At 52.4% G+C, this 16,225-nt stretch overlaps 1 pseudogene; it reads left to right on the top strand.

Annotated features, from left to right (window-relative positions):
- Positions 1 to 5,784: 5,784 nt before the first annotated feature.
- On the top strand, positions 5,785 to 14,763 carry LOC103088770 (regulatory factor X-associated protein pseudogene; annotated as a pseudogene).
- The last annotated feature ends 1,462 nt before the right edge of the window (positions 14,764 to 16,225 follow it).

Here is a 16,225-nt window from a genome sequence, read left to right on the forward strand (position 1 = left end):
GTCTTGGCCAGCCAGGCCAGCGTCCAGCACTCCCCCAGGGAACACAGGCCTTTCCTCTCGTTCTGGGACATCTGCTTCCACCCCTTCCCCAATTCCAGAAAGTTCTCCCTATTCAGTCAGCCCCAACTCCCAATTCCCTAATCCCCCAAGTTCCATTGTTCTTTCCGGAAAGAACTATTCTTAAAAATAAAAGCCTCTTTCTCAACAATGCTCCTAGGAGTGGGAGCCAGGGTAGACCACTGACTCCAGGGCTGGCCCACAGCTCTGCGACCGGGAGTGAGGGAGGGGGAGGGGGAATCTGATTCTATCTCATCTTTCCCAGCAGTGAAACAGCACACACATTGTATCTCAACAAAGTTTTCAGCTCAAAGTTGCAGGCTCTGATGCGAGGGGTAGGGGCAGGGGGCAGCCAGGAGGACGGCATTGACATCCTGTGAGGAGGTGAACCAACTTACAACCCGGGGGTCCTGCAGAGCACCCCGCCCTGCAGCTCACAGAGCAGAGAAGGTCAAGTGCGGGAAACAGCACAACATAAAGAACACCAGAAGGTGGGTCTGCACTAAAACAGCTCCTGCCAACAGGGGTACAGCTGCCTGAGATCCTCCCATCATAGTCTCCGGACATAGATTTGGGAGAGGGCAGATGACCCTCCTTTCCGGCAAAGACACAAACCTCCTTGGGACTCCTTCCTTCCACATGCAAATCCCTGCCTGTCCTCTTTAGGCTTCGCCACACAAGATGAACAAGACTCAGGCCCCAGTAAGTACCAGGCAAAGCCCACATATATTGGGCACTTACTGGATACCAAGTACAGTGCCAAGTGCTTTTCATGATCATCTCATTGAGTCCTCCCGAATGCCCTTTGAGATGGATATGAATACCTTCACTTTACAGATGAGGAAACAGAGGTATGCCTTTCTCAAGGAGCGATGCCATGGCAATCACGACACAAATATGTACCTCATGCCATTGCTCATACTTGTAATTACCAGGTCCTACTGCCCCCTCCAAATCACAGCTGCAAAGGATCAGCACTGCAGAAGGACAGAGATGATGTAGTGGAAATTCAGAGGAATTCATGACCAGCCTGGCAATCTGGGATGGCTTCATGGAGGAGGAGCCAGAATTTGAAGGATGGGGGACTTTGACAAGTGAAGCCTGTGAAAAGGACATTCCAGGAGGAGCAGAGGCTTAGAGATGGGAAAAATGGGGAAGGTTCTGGGCCCTTGGAGCCAGCCTCTTATGCTCATGTACTGGGGAAGTGAGGGAGAGAGGGGATGAGAAAGGTGGGCACATTGTAGAGAGTAAAATGGGGTCAACCTGCGAGAGGTCTCTGGGTCTGACCAGCCTGAGAAAGGCCAGGCCCAAAGTCTGGGGGTGTCCAGGTCCTTTCCTGGAGGACAAGACACCCCTCTCCAAACCTGTGAAGTCATAACAGCCATCCCCCGACCCCACCCCCCAAACCAGACACCTGGACGCCAGGCAGAAGCGGGGCAGGAGAGCAGATTCATCCCAGAAAGAACACGTTTACACCCAGCCAGGGGGCAGCCCCTACAACGACTGTTCACGTTTGCAGCTCCATCTCAGCTTGAAAACTGGCTGAACTCTTCGGAAGCTTTCTTTCTCTTCTAAACAGACTTCAGGGAGCTCAGGAAGACGCCTGATTAGTTACAGACTAAAGAGATTACATTTTCCCCGCTCACTTGAGCCCCAGTTGAGGAAAGTTTCCATATACTGAGATTCTGGGTAAGATTGTGTTTTTGTTTAAAAGCTTCAATAGTAAAAATATATTTTTAAATCTTCTTACATTGTCCACTCTCTTCATTGAGTGAGGAATCAGTGGCCTAGAGAGGACCTGGATGTCACCTGAGGCCACAGAGCAGTGAGCGGCAGAGGCTAGAGCCAGCCTGGGGCTCAGGGTTGCCTGTGAACTCCAGCTCAGCGCTCCTTGCACATGCCAGTGCTGGCTTGGGTTGGAGCTGCTGTGGCCTGGGGAGAGAAGGAGATGGGCCAAAGGCCCAGGGCTTAGTATGGCCCAGCATGAGGGCTCCTAGAAGCCCTCCTTCTGGAAGCCCCAGATGCCTCAGATATGGGCTTGACCAGGGTTAAGCCTGAGACCAGGCCCCAGGCAATGCCCTCGCAGGCCCTTCCTGGCTCTCCTCAGCAAAGACACCTCGCCCACACCTGCAGGGGCCACACCTGGCTCAGTCATTCCTCCAGCGAGTGAAGCCTACCTAACACAGTCTGGACCAAGCACTGGATGAGGAGTCAGAAGTCTGGGATCCACCCCAGCTGAGCCTCTTCCTAGCTGAGTAGAACTGCGCTGTGCCTGTCACCTCTCTGGCTTCCTTGGCTGTAAAAAACAGAGCAGAAACTCTCCGAGTGCAAAAAGAGGCACCGGGAGTACACAGCCCCTGCAAACACGGGCATTGTTCCTCAGCAGAGCAAATTCAAACCCAGCTCTGGAGTCAGGCCGCCTGGGATTGAATCCCACTGTGTGCTGGGTCAATGTGGGCAAGTAGATTAATTTCCCTGTGTCCCAGTTTCCTTGTCTGTAAAACAAGGATAGTAGGACCTACTGCCATAAACTAGTTGCGAGAAAATTAAGATAATATAGTTTGAGAGTTTTATTTTTTTTGTTTTTGCTTTTTTTTTGCGGTACGCGGGGCTCTCACTGCTGTGGCCTCTCCTGTCGCGGAGCACAGGCTCTGGATGCGCAGGCTCAGCGGCCATGGCTCACGGGCCCAGCTGCTCCGCGGCATGTGGGATCTTCCCGGACCGGGGCACGAACCCGTGTCCCCTGCATCGGCAGGCGGACTCTCAACCACTGCGCCACCAGGGAAGCCCAGTTTGAGAGTTTTGGATGATGCTGGATACACAGTAAGTACTCAGTAAAAATTAGCTTTTATTATTATGGCTCTTTGAGCCTTGATCGACCCCAAACTCCCCAACTAGTAAATGATATGCACTTGGAAGATACAGATGTTTGTCTACTCAAGAGCCTAGCCTGGTGCCTGGGGCAGGGGAGTGAGAGTGTGGTGTGGAATTACTTAATACATGCTCCAGGAAGTATTAATACTTATAAAAGGGGCGCATACAATTCACTGGAGCTCCCTTTCCCCACCCAGAGCACCGTCTTCCAGCGGTCAAGGGCTGGTGAATGAACCTCTGAATGATACAGATTCCTCTGTTTGATGTTCAGCAATAATGAGCTTGTATGCAGGGTGAGTCACCAAGTGTGGTTCACGGTCTGTGCCTTGTATATAGCCGTACAATTCCACAGGCACAGAGTCAAAGATCCTGGAAATTCATTCATTCGACAAACATTAATTGGGTGCGTGGCAACCTACTGATTCAGGAGTTGAAAGGGTGTAAAATATTATTTTGAAGCTACACAGGCAGGCAGGTAACTTCATGTTATTGGACACGTGTTCCCTAAGCGCCTGTCCTCTGGTCTTGAGCAAACTATACTTATATGACCTGGTTTATGAATTGATGAGGGCCAGCTAATCTTTCAGAGTTCAATTTGCAGTTTTGGTCAAAAGCCCTTCAGCCTTTACAACCTGTCTTCCTGGGTTGGGCTAACTCCTTTGCCAGTTAAAAGGTTTCTGTGTCTTTTAAAGGAGGCAGTACCCTGTCAACTGTGCCCCAAAGGATAGGCTGAAGGCGCGTGAAGTCCCACCCGCTTTTTGTGACGTCCTGTGGCCCGGCTTCTGATTGCCCTCCTCACACGTCAATCGAGGGGCGTGTGTCTTGCTGGGACACAGTGGTGGTCTAACCTCTGGTTTGCGGAGCGGTCGGGTGTATTCTCCGCTCGCCCCCACGCCTTCGAGGCCCCCGCCGCCCGACCCAACGGTGGAGCCAGCCAGTGGTTCCCGGGGCGCCCTCCCGCACCGATTCCTCCTCTCTGGGGCGGGACCTGGCCCGACGGCTCCGGTCACTATGGTCAGTGGTCGTAACGGGGAAGCGGGGAAGGAGGAATGGGAAGGGGGGCTCGGTAGGCGGGGTCGCCGCCTGGGCGCATGTGCACTCGCGGGATTGGGGGTCGGGCGCGAGGTTCGGCCGCCGCCGTCAGACCTGCCGCGTTCGGACACCCCGGAAATACTGAGGGCCCAGTCCTTCCTTGGAAGGTCCCCGTGGACGGCCAGCGACGGAGAGCCAGCCCGGCTCCCAGGCCCCCCGCCCCGGCGCGTTCGTCCCGGCTGTCCCCGAGTGCCGCTCGACGGTGGGCACCCGGAGGCTCCAGGGCTAAGGGTCGCTTCCCTTTTGTTAAGTAGATCTCCAGTCGGCAGCTCACGGCCCCACCAATCCGAGGGCTCAGCCATGAGACACCTCCCACTCCCAAGTCCCAAGAGTGGACCTGGGGAGGGCAAGGGTGGCCGGACATCCTCTCCGACCTACATGTCAACAGAAGGTCTTTGGAGTTAGGACCCACGTGGAGAGGCTGTCTCAGGTTGTGAGACACGTGAATTAGGGGTCCCGGCAAAGCAAAGACTAGAGGAACCCCTGATTCAGAAGGCAGAAAGGGCCCCAGAGACCCTCTGAGCCAGGCCAACCGGGTCTTGGTCAGCTGGGGCCACTGAGGCCCAGACAGGGAGGGGGCCGGGACTGATGGTGGTAGACTTGGACCTGAACCCAAGCCTCTGGACTCCCAGTCCAGTGCTCTTTGTATTACTACATCAGTCCATCTTGGGGGCAAGGGGAGGCACGGGACAGGCGCTCTGCAGAGGACTGGGTGTGATGAGTGCCCAAAACTCTTCAACTCTGAGCCCCCCTGCTCCAGGGAGCTTGTGGAGTATAAGGACTGGTGGCCTGGCTTGTGGTCACACAGCCCTGAGTTCAAATCTCACCTCCATCCCTTGGAAGGCCAAGAGGCTTTGGTTGTTCGCTTCCCATCCCCGGCACTATTTTTCACGTCTGTATACTGGGCTGCTGTGAGGACCACGTGAGGTGATGCGAGTGGATCAGTTGGCTCAGATAATTGGGCACAGCTTTCCCTGTGAAAACAGGGTCCTGGAAGTGCGCGTGCACGGGTGCCTGGTTTTTCGTGCTCTGCCTCCTCCCTCCCATGTCTGGGCAGAGGAATGGGTCACCACTGCAGGCTGCCGCTGGCTTGGGGCACAGGTCAGAAACTGGTCACGGTCTGACACGTTCTGACTGTGGTGTGGGCAGCCAGGTCATCTGCGCTGGCCTGTCCTAGACAAACCAGCCTGCTGCTGGGTGTGGCTGAGGGCTTCTGGGGCATCTGGAAGCACCAGCTTCCTGCTTCTACCCAGTACCTAAGGGTTTACCTGGCTCTGCTGCTCCTGGAAGGGGACCCAGGTGTTTCTGCACGGCCTGCCAGGGAGTGGCCAGAGCTGGGGTAATAATGGGTCTAGCCACCCTGGAGCCGAGGCTGGCAGGGCTTCCAGCCACCACTGGGCAGCTGAGAGCATGGCAGGGGTGGTGAGGGCTGGGACCTGAACTCCTGGCCTTCGTGCTGCACGGTGAGGCCTCTGACTCCATCCTCACGTCTGCCCTGGACTCACAAGACCGGAGGTTAGAGGGCAGATGGAGTCAGAGCATCAGCCCTCAGCCTGTGAGGGGTGGCGTGGCTGCCTTGGAGAGGGATGAAGTTGTCAACTCACCAAATAGGACGTCTGCCGGGGAATCCTGGGAGGGTGGGGGCGACAGAGGCAGTGCAAGGTGTGTTCTCTTCTGTTCACCCAGCACTTATTGAGCACCTACTGTTTGGCAGGTACCGTGCTGGGCCCGTTGGTGGTTTTCTGAGTCTGTGTGGTGTGGATGGCGGTGAGTGTGTGTGTAGTGGGCACAGGAGAATGTCTTTGGAAAATATGGTGTTTTATTTCTGTGTTCATTTCAAAGTCACTGGGCTAAGCTTGAGGAAGGGTCCCAGGGAGAAGACACAGAACCCCTTGGGAACGCAGGGGCCAGGGTGAGGACAAAGCCTGGGGCTACCACTGGCAGAGGTTGTAGGTAGTGAGGGGTCTCATGCTCACCCAAAGGGCATTTAACGTTCAGTGAAGAATGAGGGTCAGATGTGAATAGCAAAACCACAGGGCCCTTTGTTCTTTGGTTTGTCAAACAAGCCTCAGTAGGTACCCTAGTCCAGCCTCATGCTGGGCACTGATGAGAAAGAAAAGGGGCTTGCCCACTCTTAGGAGCTCACTGCCTGTTGGACAAGGCAGAGCTGGGCACAAGCAATTCTTGAGCTACCAGTCATGACCTAAGAGGCCTGACCATGGACTTGGGGAGCACAGCAGGGAGCCATGCACTCTGAGGGAGTGGGGAGTGTTGAGGAAGGCTTCACAAAGGAGTCTTTTGAATGGGGTATTGAAGGATGTATAGGAGTTTTCAGGAAGGATTTGGGGAAGAGTGTATTCCGGTCAGGGTGGGACAGTGTGATTACAGGCCTGTAAACATGGTTAAGAGTGGGATATGCTGGGAAAGGTGAGCGGTCTGTATGGATGCAGGGAGCTTGGGGGAGGTAGGAGAGATGAGTTTAGAAAAGCAGGTGGGGTCAGAATGTGCCATGAAGGGCTTCGCATGCTGCCCTGTGGGGTTTGGATTTTATTCTGCAGGTGTGGCTGGGGAGCGGGGAGGACCATAACATATTTTTGACAAATAAGAGACGGTTGATTTGGATGCCATCTGGCAATGGAGTGGACAGAGGGTTGGAAGTGGCCAGGCTGGAGTCGGAGACCAGTGCATACATCTGTTGACTCATCTGCTTGTTATGCATTTTGGGGGCATCATTGTGTGGCAGGCACTGGGGAATCTGGTCATGACAGGCAGGCAAAGTCCCTGTCCTCATGGAGTTGACATTCTCGTGGAGGGTGACAGACAGCACGCAAGTAAACGAGTGAACCTACATGTCAGAGAGCTCTAAAGACATAAAACATAAAACATAAAAGCATAAAAAGTCAAGGCAGTAGGGGTGGGGAAGGGGCAACTTTCACAGGGTGGTCAGGGAAGGAGCTGCCGTCATCTGAGTCATGTAAAGAGGCAGAGTCATTCCATGCAGAGTAACAGCACGTGCAAAGGCCTTGAGGTGTCTTGGGGGAACACAAGGAGGGTCACCGTGACTGGAGCTCACGGGAGTGAGGGGAGCAAGGCCGGATGGGGTAGCACCTGGATGGTTGTCATCCAGAGGTTGAGTCTTCTCCCATGTGAAGGAAGCCACTGGAGGGAACTGGGAAAGGGCATGTCCTCATCTGCTTCACATGGTAGGAGCCTGTGCTGGCTGCGGTGGAGGATGGTGGGGATGCGGGGCGGGAGTGGAAGCCAGGAGGTCAGTTGGGCAGACACGTGGTGCAGCCTCCCTGGGGGCAGATGCTGGCAGCCCTGGCCAGACACAGGAGCCGAGCTGACGGAAGAAGGGAGGAGTAGAAGAGGCCTCCCCGCTCTTTGGCATGAGCTCTGTCTGCATGGAGGGGCTTTTGAGGATCTGGTGACACCTGGAGGGGATGCGGGGGTGGAGAGAGAAAGCAGTTCGGGGCACGGTAATTCTGGGATCTTGGTCAGACGTCCCGGTGGCTGGTGGTGTTTGAGGCCGGAGCTCTAGGGAGAAGTCAGGGTGGGAGATCTGAGGGTCCGTTAGGAGGATGCTATGAGTCCAGGGTCAAATGAGAGAGGGCCAGCATCTGAATTCGGGGTCTCTGCAAGGCCAGTCAATAACTGTGACCCAAGGCGGGTAGGGGTCCAGGTGCAGAGTCTTCTCTATTTCCTGAACTGAACTGCAGAGATGGGGGAATGTGGGTGGTAGGCTGAGTAACAGCGCCCCGAAGACACCCACATCCTAATCCCCAGAACCTGTGACTAGGGTACCTCACGTGGCAACAGGGGCTTTGCAGTTGTGATGAATTAAGGGTCCTGAAATGGGCAGAGTACCCTGGGGTACCCAGGTGGGCCCAATGATGTAATCACAAGGGTCCTTATAAGGAAGAGGCATGAGGCTGGGAGTGAGGAGACGTGCCAGTGGGAGGGAGGGATCATGAAGAAATGCAGGCAGCTTCTAGAAACCGAAAAAGGTAAGGGAGTGGCTTCTCCCCGTGAGCCTCCAGAAATGTAAGATAATAAACCTTGTTTTAAATCACTGAGTTTGTACTAGTTGCTGTTTGTACAGCAGCAATAGGAAGCAATTCAGGACACTAGGTCTCCCCTGAATCTTGGGCCTCCCAGTGTTTTTGATCACTCATCAATAAAAATGTTTGATTATCCCGTTTGTTGGTATATTATACATCATACCCTGAAGTAGACATTTAAGAAGCCATTTCCTTCCGGCCCCTGCAAACAGCCCCCTGTGGAGACCCCAGCCCCAAGCAGGCAAGGCCAGGTTTTGAGCCACGGGGAGCCTCTATAAGTGACAGGGACCTTCTGAGGGGAGGTGGTTGGCTGAGTTCTAGGTCCTGGCCCTCTGGTGGTGAGCCTGCAGGCTCTGGCCTCTGCCATGGAGGAGTTGGTAGCTTGAGGTCAGGCCACGCGGTGAGTTGTGGCTTCTCGGGGCTGGGCCTGGTTCACGAGGCTGACTCATGGTCCGGGGTCAGCACACCAGCAGAGCAGCCTCAGAGGGAGGTTTGGCAGGCTAACGGCCGGCCTTGCCCACCGGGGCCCAGGGTGGGCCCAGGAGAGGCCCACCAGCACCTCAGAGCCTTGGCTGGGGGTGCACACAGAGGCACCCAAGGGTACGTTATGGGGTGTTTGTAGGCAGAGGCATGAGCCCAAGGCCGGGCTGCTAAGGAGCCATCAGGAAGTGATGATAGGGCCCACGAGGGCCAGGTGGGTTCTCTTTGTGGAGAGTTGGGGCAGAAAGGCACCCGGGTCTGTTGAATACCTTTGATGTGCTGGGTGACCAGCATCGAAGCTTCTCCCTGGATTGCCTCCCTGTGTGACCTCGGGCAAAGAGCTTGACTTTTCTGGGCTTCAGTTTCCATTCGTAAAACAGAGCTACTGCGAGGCCTAAGTGAGATTATCCCCAGCGCCTGGCATACAGTGACCTCCCAGCAAAGGTAACTTAAGTCATTCAACAAGTGGTTACTTAGTGCCTTCTGGGGGCCCGCTGTTGTTCCAGGCACTTGGAGTACTGTGATAAAAGTGACAAAGGACCCTGTCCTTGTGGAGCTTCATTCTCCTGTTGTTTCGCCTCTCGTGAAAGCTCAGAGAAGCTGGATTCAAACTCTGAAGTGAACTGTATCTGTTCCAAGAGGGGCCTACGGAGAACACAGGAGGGGCAGGGGTTTGGTTTGGGTCACAGGTCATGTCATGGGTCAGACCTTTACGGCCTGCAGGACTAAGCTGCCAGGGCCCAGTCCTTGCAGCGTGGCCCTCCCCACCCTGCAGCTCCCTGCCACCCCACTGTCTGCTGGGGGTCCCTGGAGATGCTCTCACAGTGCTGGGCACGTGGGGTTCCCGTGGGCAGGGGGCGCAGCAGCTTGTGGGATGGGAGCTCCTGCATCGCCCTGGCAGTGGGACCTCACTCTGGCTCTGCTTGGTCACTTCCTTACCGGAAGCTTTCAGGGCTTCAGATGCCACACCAGTGGGGCAGGATCCATGGATTGAGGTATATGGATGGCGGGAGGGGGCGGGGTATATGGATGAGAGATGGGGATCGAGTGCGGGGTCAGCAGCACTATTGTAGGTGGTTACGTGCTGGCTCTGTGGTCTCCAAGGCTGTAAGGAGGAAAGAGGACCCCCACGAGGACTCAGATCTGGTCTGAACACCAAGCCCCCCCACCCCCACCCCCGCCCCGTTCCAGTGCCTCAAGCTAGTTCCCAGGGTTACTGGGAAGGAGCCAGTGATCGGAGAAACATTCCTCTCTCACTTTGAAATATCTTCCTCCACTCAATAGCTCAAAGCTGTTTCCAAGCAGAGGCGCTCTCTGCCTGACTTAGTTAATTAGCATCTATTTGTAAACCAGCAGTTTAAGGCTAAAATCCTTTAGGATTAGGTAACCTGATTAGATCTGACAGGACGTTGTCAGGCGAGGCCTGTCCTTTTTCCATAACATCCTGGAAATTTGGGGCCATGATTTAAAAAAACAAACCACCAATTAGAGTCAGCCAAGGTCAAACCCAGAGTATTGTACCTGATTTATGGGCCAGTATACTGAGGCTGTTCTTCCAGGGGTGTGACCAGGGTCGTGCCGATGGGGAGGGGGGCGGGGACCACCCGGGCTGACTTGGGTCACTCTGGGCTGCCAGGCAGGGACTTAAAGGCGCCAAAGCAGAAACCCACTCCACTCACCCCTCCCAGTGGCACCAGTAAACACACTTGGGGCCACGAGGGGGCGCTGGAGCTAACTCACAGCTCCATCACAGGGCAGGGCAACCAACCTGGGAGCCATTTGTCAGGAGGGGTGGATCTTAAATAGTATTGAGTGAAGGAAAAAAAAGCCACGATATCTATAGAATAATTTGTATGCATATTTAAAACACGTGCATACATAAAACAACTCTGTATTTTAAAAAAGGCATACATTCCACTTACATGAGGTCCCTAGGATAGGCACATTCATGGGGACAGAAAGCAGAGTGGTGGTTGCCAGGGGCCGGGCCGTGTGGAGATGAGGGGTAGGGAATGGGGAGTTAGGGTTTCATGGGTAGAGTTTCAGCTGGGGATGATGAAAAAGTTCTGGAAAGGACGGTAGTGGTTGCACAACGATGTGAATGTACTTAATGCCACGGAACTGCATGCTTAAAAATGGTTATGATGGTATATTTTGTGTTATGTATGTTTTAGCACAATTTTAAAAAGGCAGATATGTATTGAAAGACGTACTATAGGGAATACCTATAGAGGGTGGGGGGATGGCAGGATGGGAACAGCGATCAGGGATGAAGGGGGAAAAGGTGACAGAATGCCTTGCAGAGGCCGGTGCTCACAGTGGGTCTCTTGAACCCTGAGTGCGATGAGCTTGGCTCTCAGCGACCCAGAGCCCCCCACTCCCCGACCCCAAACTGCTGTTTAATATTTTTCTTTTAAGTTGACTTTTAAATAGCCTAATTAAATTTGTCTCGAATGCCAGTCGATATGACTATGGCAAGTGGAAAAGCTAGGGAGGCTTCCCTGAGTGAGGCCCGTTTCCCCTTCCTGACCCACCTTTAACATTCTCATTTTGACGGGTGATGGCGGGCTTTCTAACATCTTAAATACTTATCTCTACATATGTAAGATTAATTCCTTATACTCCTTTCCACTCTCCCAGCGATACCTTCTCAGAAACTGCCCATCAAATAGAACCGATTTTATGCATCCTCCCACACCATTTGTCATCTTTTTTGGAGGGCACTCCAAGCGTGAGCAGCGTTCAATACAGCTGTGCTGCTTTTTAATCATCCATTGTTTAAAAAGACCCAAACCATAATTTTAAGTCTGCTGTGGGTAAAAACAAGACTTTTTGTTGGTGAGATAGGTAAATAATGGGACTTTGGAATGAAAGGAGACGGCGGGTGGGTGAGTGCGTGAGATGGGCACTGATGAGTGGAGACACGTGCTGTTTCTGAATAGTACCTGTTTGTCATCCTGCCTTACCCTCGGGTCAGCAGAGGTGGATTTTTAAATTCTGAAACTCATGGGATCCCGTGGGTATTTGCTTTATGAGCACACCGTATGAGTGCAAAATTAACTGTACACCAGCCATTGGTATTTATTATGCCAATAATGCAAGTCTTCCATGATTTAGAATAGGTCAAAACATGTTCACTTTTTATAACTATGCCAATGAAATTAATAAGTTAATAAGTTTTGGACTTCCCTGGCAGTGCAGTGGTTAAGACTCTGCTTTCTACTGTAGGGGGTGTGGGTTCGATCCCTGGTCGGGGAACTAAGATCCTGCATGCTGCGAGGCATGGCCAAAAAATTTTTAAAAAGTTAACAAGTTTTGTTTTAAGTTAAAAAGATTGCAAATGAAAATGCAACATTTTACGCTCCAAGTCAGAGGCCTTCTCACCCTTCAAAAGAGGCTAGCAAAGTGGAAAGGAGTTAAAGGTACACTGGAAGGCTGCTTTCTCCTTGGTGCAATTAGAAGGTTTGAAGAAAGTTGAAAAGAGATTAATTTTCACTCCCAATGTCGCCAGTGTCTTCTAACTCCCATGTCCAGACATCACCTATAAATGATCTCTCACTCCACCTGTGATGAGCAGCACTCAGACTGGGGGACCCTGCTGTAGGTACCGAGGTCCGGGGCTGGGCACTCTGCCTGTAATGGATGGAGGGGGAGCTGCAGGGGCCCAGCCTGAAGGTGAGAAGGCCCCAGACTGCCCTGCACACAGTGTTCCTTTGAGGCCTAGCAGCCTTGGTCCCTCTAGAGCTCCTGGACTCTGAGCTCTGTCTGCTTAGCAGTTTGGCTTGGTAGAATTTCCATGGGCTTCAGAGTCAGGCAGATCTGCAGCAAACCTCTTCCTGGCACAAGGGACCCAACCTTGTCAGTAGACTGGGTTTAGTAATTGTCAGTTGGGATTAAATGAAATAATGGGAATATGTAAGCCTCTGTCCCAGAGCTTGGCCACACAGCTGGTGTACAGTAATGGCATCCGTTATTATTTCATACATCTTGGGCTTAGGGTAGGAGCAGATCATCAAACCATCCTCCATGCATTGGCTTTCAACCTCATGGTCACAGGATGGCTACTGGAATGCAGACGTTGCATCAGTATTAAGTCAGGAAGAAGGAGGAGGCGGACGTGCTGTCTCTGTTCTTTACATCCAAACCCAAAAGCCTTCCCCAAAGCCCCCAGCAGATTTTTTGTGAGTCCAGTTGGCCAGCTCCGGTCACTTGGCTGCCCACAGCTGCAAGGGAGGCTAGGAAAATCAGTAAGGAGGAGGTTAGGGTTGTCATGACTTAGCCCAGGCATTTTCCATCACATTGCCCAGAGTAAAACAGGAATCCTGTCTGTAGGGAAGAAATGGGTAATGGCTGATGGGAAAGCAGCCCGTATCATCTGCCCCAGGATGGTTATTTGATTCCTCCTGATGGCTCTCCCCTGCTCTGCCAGCCTGCCACTGTGGTGTCAGAGCAGAAGTGAGGAAGTAGCCTGAGACTGACTTAATTTTGCAACAAAGGTTGGGTACAGAATAGAAGCTTCTGGAAACAACACCTAGAATCCCTTCGCCCACCCACAAGCATTTGCACGCTCTCTTCCCTCTTTTAGAAATACTTTTCCTCCCGTGTTTAGGGACAACATTCATCTTCTCACTGTTTGGCTTTCGTCTGGGAAGATGCCCAGGCGTCCCACATCTCGGGAGGGCATGTTTGGGGCCACCAGAAAGGGAGAAAAAGGAACAAAGCATGATTTCAAGGGAGGGCCCAAGCCTGATTCAGATGGGGTGGGGCAACCAGGGAGGCTTCACCGGGGAGATGGCTTTTATTCATTCATTTAACAAACATCTCATCCCCTGCTCTGCTTCGGGCCCTGTGAGGGGCCCTGGGGAATCAAGTGAATGGAAGGTCTCAGATGGTTTGACAGCTGCCCGCTGGCAAGGGAGGCCCGCGTGACTTTGGAGCCTTTGAGGGCTGGGAGCTTCCAGGCCCCCCAGAAATGCCGCTTCCCGGTCACAGAGCCTGGATGCCGAGTACAGGAATCAGAACTAAAGAAGCTCATTGTCACACAGAAGTTTAGAGCCTGTCCAGGTTGGAGACCAGGTAAGCCTAGAAGTCCCTTACGCCCCATTGTATGATTCTGTGGGCCAGCTCTCTGCTTCCGGTGGTGAGCTCTGGAGAATCTCATCATCAAAATCCAACCCATTTCTCCAGATGGGAAGGGTTTTGTAACACCGGAGGCTCCTTTTCAAGCACTGCGGTATTGGGTGGAGGCCACTGTCTAGTCAGTGAGGAGGCTGAGAGGCTGCCCAGTGACAGCTGTCAAAAATGATGGCCGGGGATTTTTCCTCTAGCGGGTCCCCGGCCGTTGGTTTGCTAAGTGCAGCTGGGCCTGGCAGGTGCTGAAGGGTTGGGGTCGTGGACCCCCGCCAGGTCTCAGCAGCGCAGAGGTGCAGGCTGTCGCCGAGGGCCGCGCTCCGCCCCGGGGCCCCCGCCCCTGTCCCCGGCCCGGCCGCGGCCTCGCAGTTCACCCTGCTGGTGACGCGGCCCCGTGGAGGGCAGGACGAGGCTGCGACCGAGGGCGCCCTGCGGCAGGCTCCGGCCCTGGGGGGGGCAGCGCCCGGGCTGCCCGTTCGGTACCTGTGCGAAGTGGCGGGGGAGATGGCGAGGGGGAGGCGGGGGAAGACGAGGCAGACCTGCTGGACACTTCGGACCCCCCCGGGGGGAGGCAAGAGCACGCCTAGTTTGGAGGATCTGGAGGACGAGGGGACCCACGCTGGGGGAGAGGGCGGCAGCGGTGGAGCCCGGCGGGGGCAGCGTGAGCAAGACCTGCACCTACAAGGGCTGCAGCCAGACCCCGAGCCAGGTGGCCAAGCAGCGCAAGTCGTGGATGTGCAAGAAGCACCGCAACAAGATGTCCGAGGATAAGTACAAGAAGACAAGCCACCAGGCCCTGAACTGCGGTGGGGCCGCTCAGCCTGGCAGCGCAGGAAACGTCAAACTTGAGGAAAGTGCAGATAATACACTCTCCACTGTTAAACAGAGAACAGGATCTTTTGGGGATCGACCTGCAAGACCTACTCTTTTAGAACAAGTGTTAAATCAGAAAAGACGGTCATTACTAAGAAGTCCAGAAGTGGTGCAGTTTTCACAGAAACGGCAACAACTACTAAATCAGCAAGTTTTGGAGCAAAGACAACAGCAGTTTCCAGGAACATCGGTGTGAGGGAATTTATCAAGAAGTCCTACACGTTTTTTATCTTATTGTAGTGGATGGACATATTTTTATACTAAAGATAAATGGGGTAAGATTTGCCAGTAGAAGGTAAACAGTCATTTTCCTGTGAATGTGTGTGCATTTGGGGACAAATACGTATTGCACATTGTGCATCTATGACCCTGTTTCTGTTCTGCTATATTTGTTCATTTGTTTTTTTAGATTCCACATATAAGTGATATCATGTAATATTTGTCTTTCTCTGTTTTCACTTCACTTAGTATGATAATCTCTAGGTTGCTGCAAACGGCAGTATTTCATTCTTTTTCTATGGCTGAATAATTTTCCACCTTCTTTCGCATATGTATACCACATCTTCTTTATCCATTGATCTGTTGATGGGCACTTGGGTTGCTTCCATATCTTGGTTATTGTAAATAATGCTGCAGGGAACATAGGGGTGCATATATCTTTTCTAATTAGTGCTTTTGTTTTCTTTGGATAGATACCCAGAAGTGGAATTGCTGGGTCATATGGTAGTTCTATTTTTAATTTTTCTGAGGAATCTCCATACTGTTTTCCATAATGGCTACACCAATTTACATTCCCACCAATGGTGCACAAGTGTTCACTTTCCCTCACCAATACTTGTTATTTGTTGTCTTTTTGATAATAGCCATTCTGACAGATGTGAGGTGATACCTCACTGTGGTTTTATTTATTTATTTTTTTTTTTTGTGGTACGCGGGCCTCTCACTATTGTGGCCTCTCCCATTGCGGAGCACAGGCTCCGGACGTGCAGGCTCAGTGGCCATGGCTCACGGGCCCAGCCGCTCTGCGGCATGTGGGATCTTCCCGGACCTGGGCACGAACCCGTGTCCCCTGCATCAGCAGGTGGACTCTCAACCACTGCGCCACCAGGGAAGCCCCTCACTGTGGTTTTGATAAGCACTTTCCTGATGATTAGTGATGCTGAAAATCTTTTCATGGGTCTGTTGGTCATCTGTATGTCTTCTTTGGAAAAATGTCTATTCAGATCCTCTGCCCGTTTTTTAATTGGGTTGTTTGTGTTTTTGATGTTGAGTTGTATATCTTCTTTATATATTTTGGATATTAACCTCTTGTTCAGGTATATTATTTGCAAATATCTTCTCCCATTCAGTAGATGGCCTTTTCCTTTTGTTGAAAGTTTCCCTTGCTGTGCAAAAGCTTTTTAGTTTGATGTAGTCTCATTTGTTTGTTTCTGCTTTTGTTTTCCTTGCCTGAGGAGACATATCCAAAAAATGTTACTAAGACCAATGTCAAACAGCCTACTGCCTATGTTTTCTTCTAGAGAAGTTTAATGGTTTCAGGCCTTACATTTAAATCTTTAAACCATTTTGAATTTATTTTTGTGCACTGAGGTATTATGTTCTATAAAACGAATCAGTTTGGAAGTTACAAGTTGATACCCCTGTATGGTGGGCCTGAC

This window comes from Lipotes vexillifer, unplaced genomic scaffold (genome assembly GCF_000442215.2).
Source record: "Lipotes vexillifer unplaced genomic scaffold, Lipotes_vexillifer_v1.1 scaffold1017, whole genome shotgun sequence".
NCBI lineage: Eukaryota > Metazoa > Chordata > Mammalia > Artiodactyla > Lipotidae > Lipotes > Lipotes vexillifer.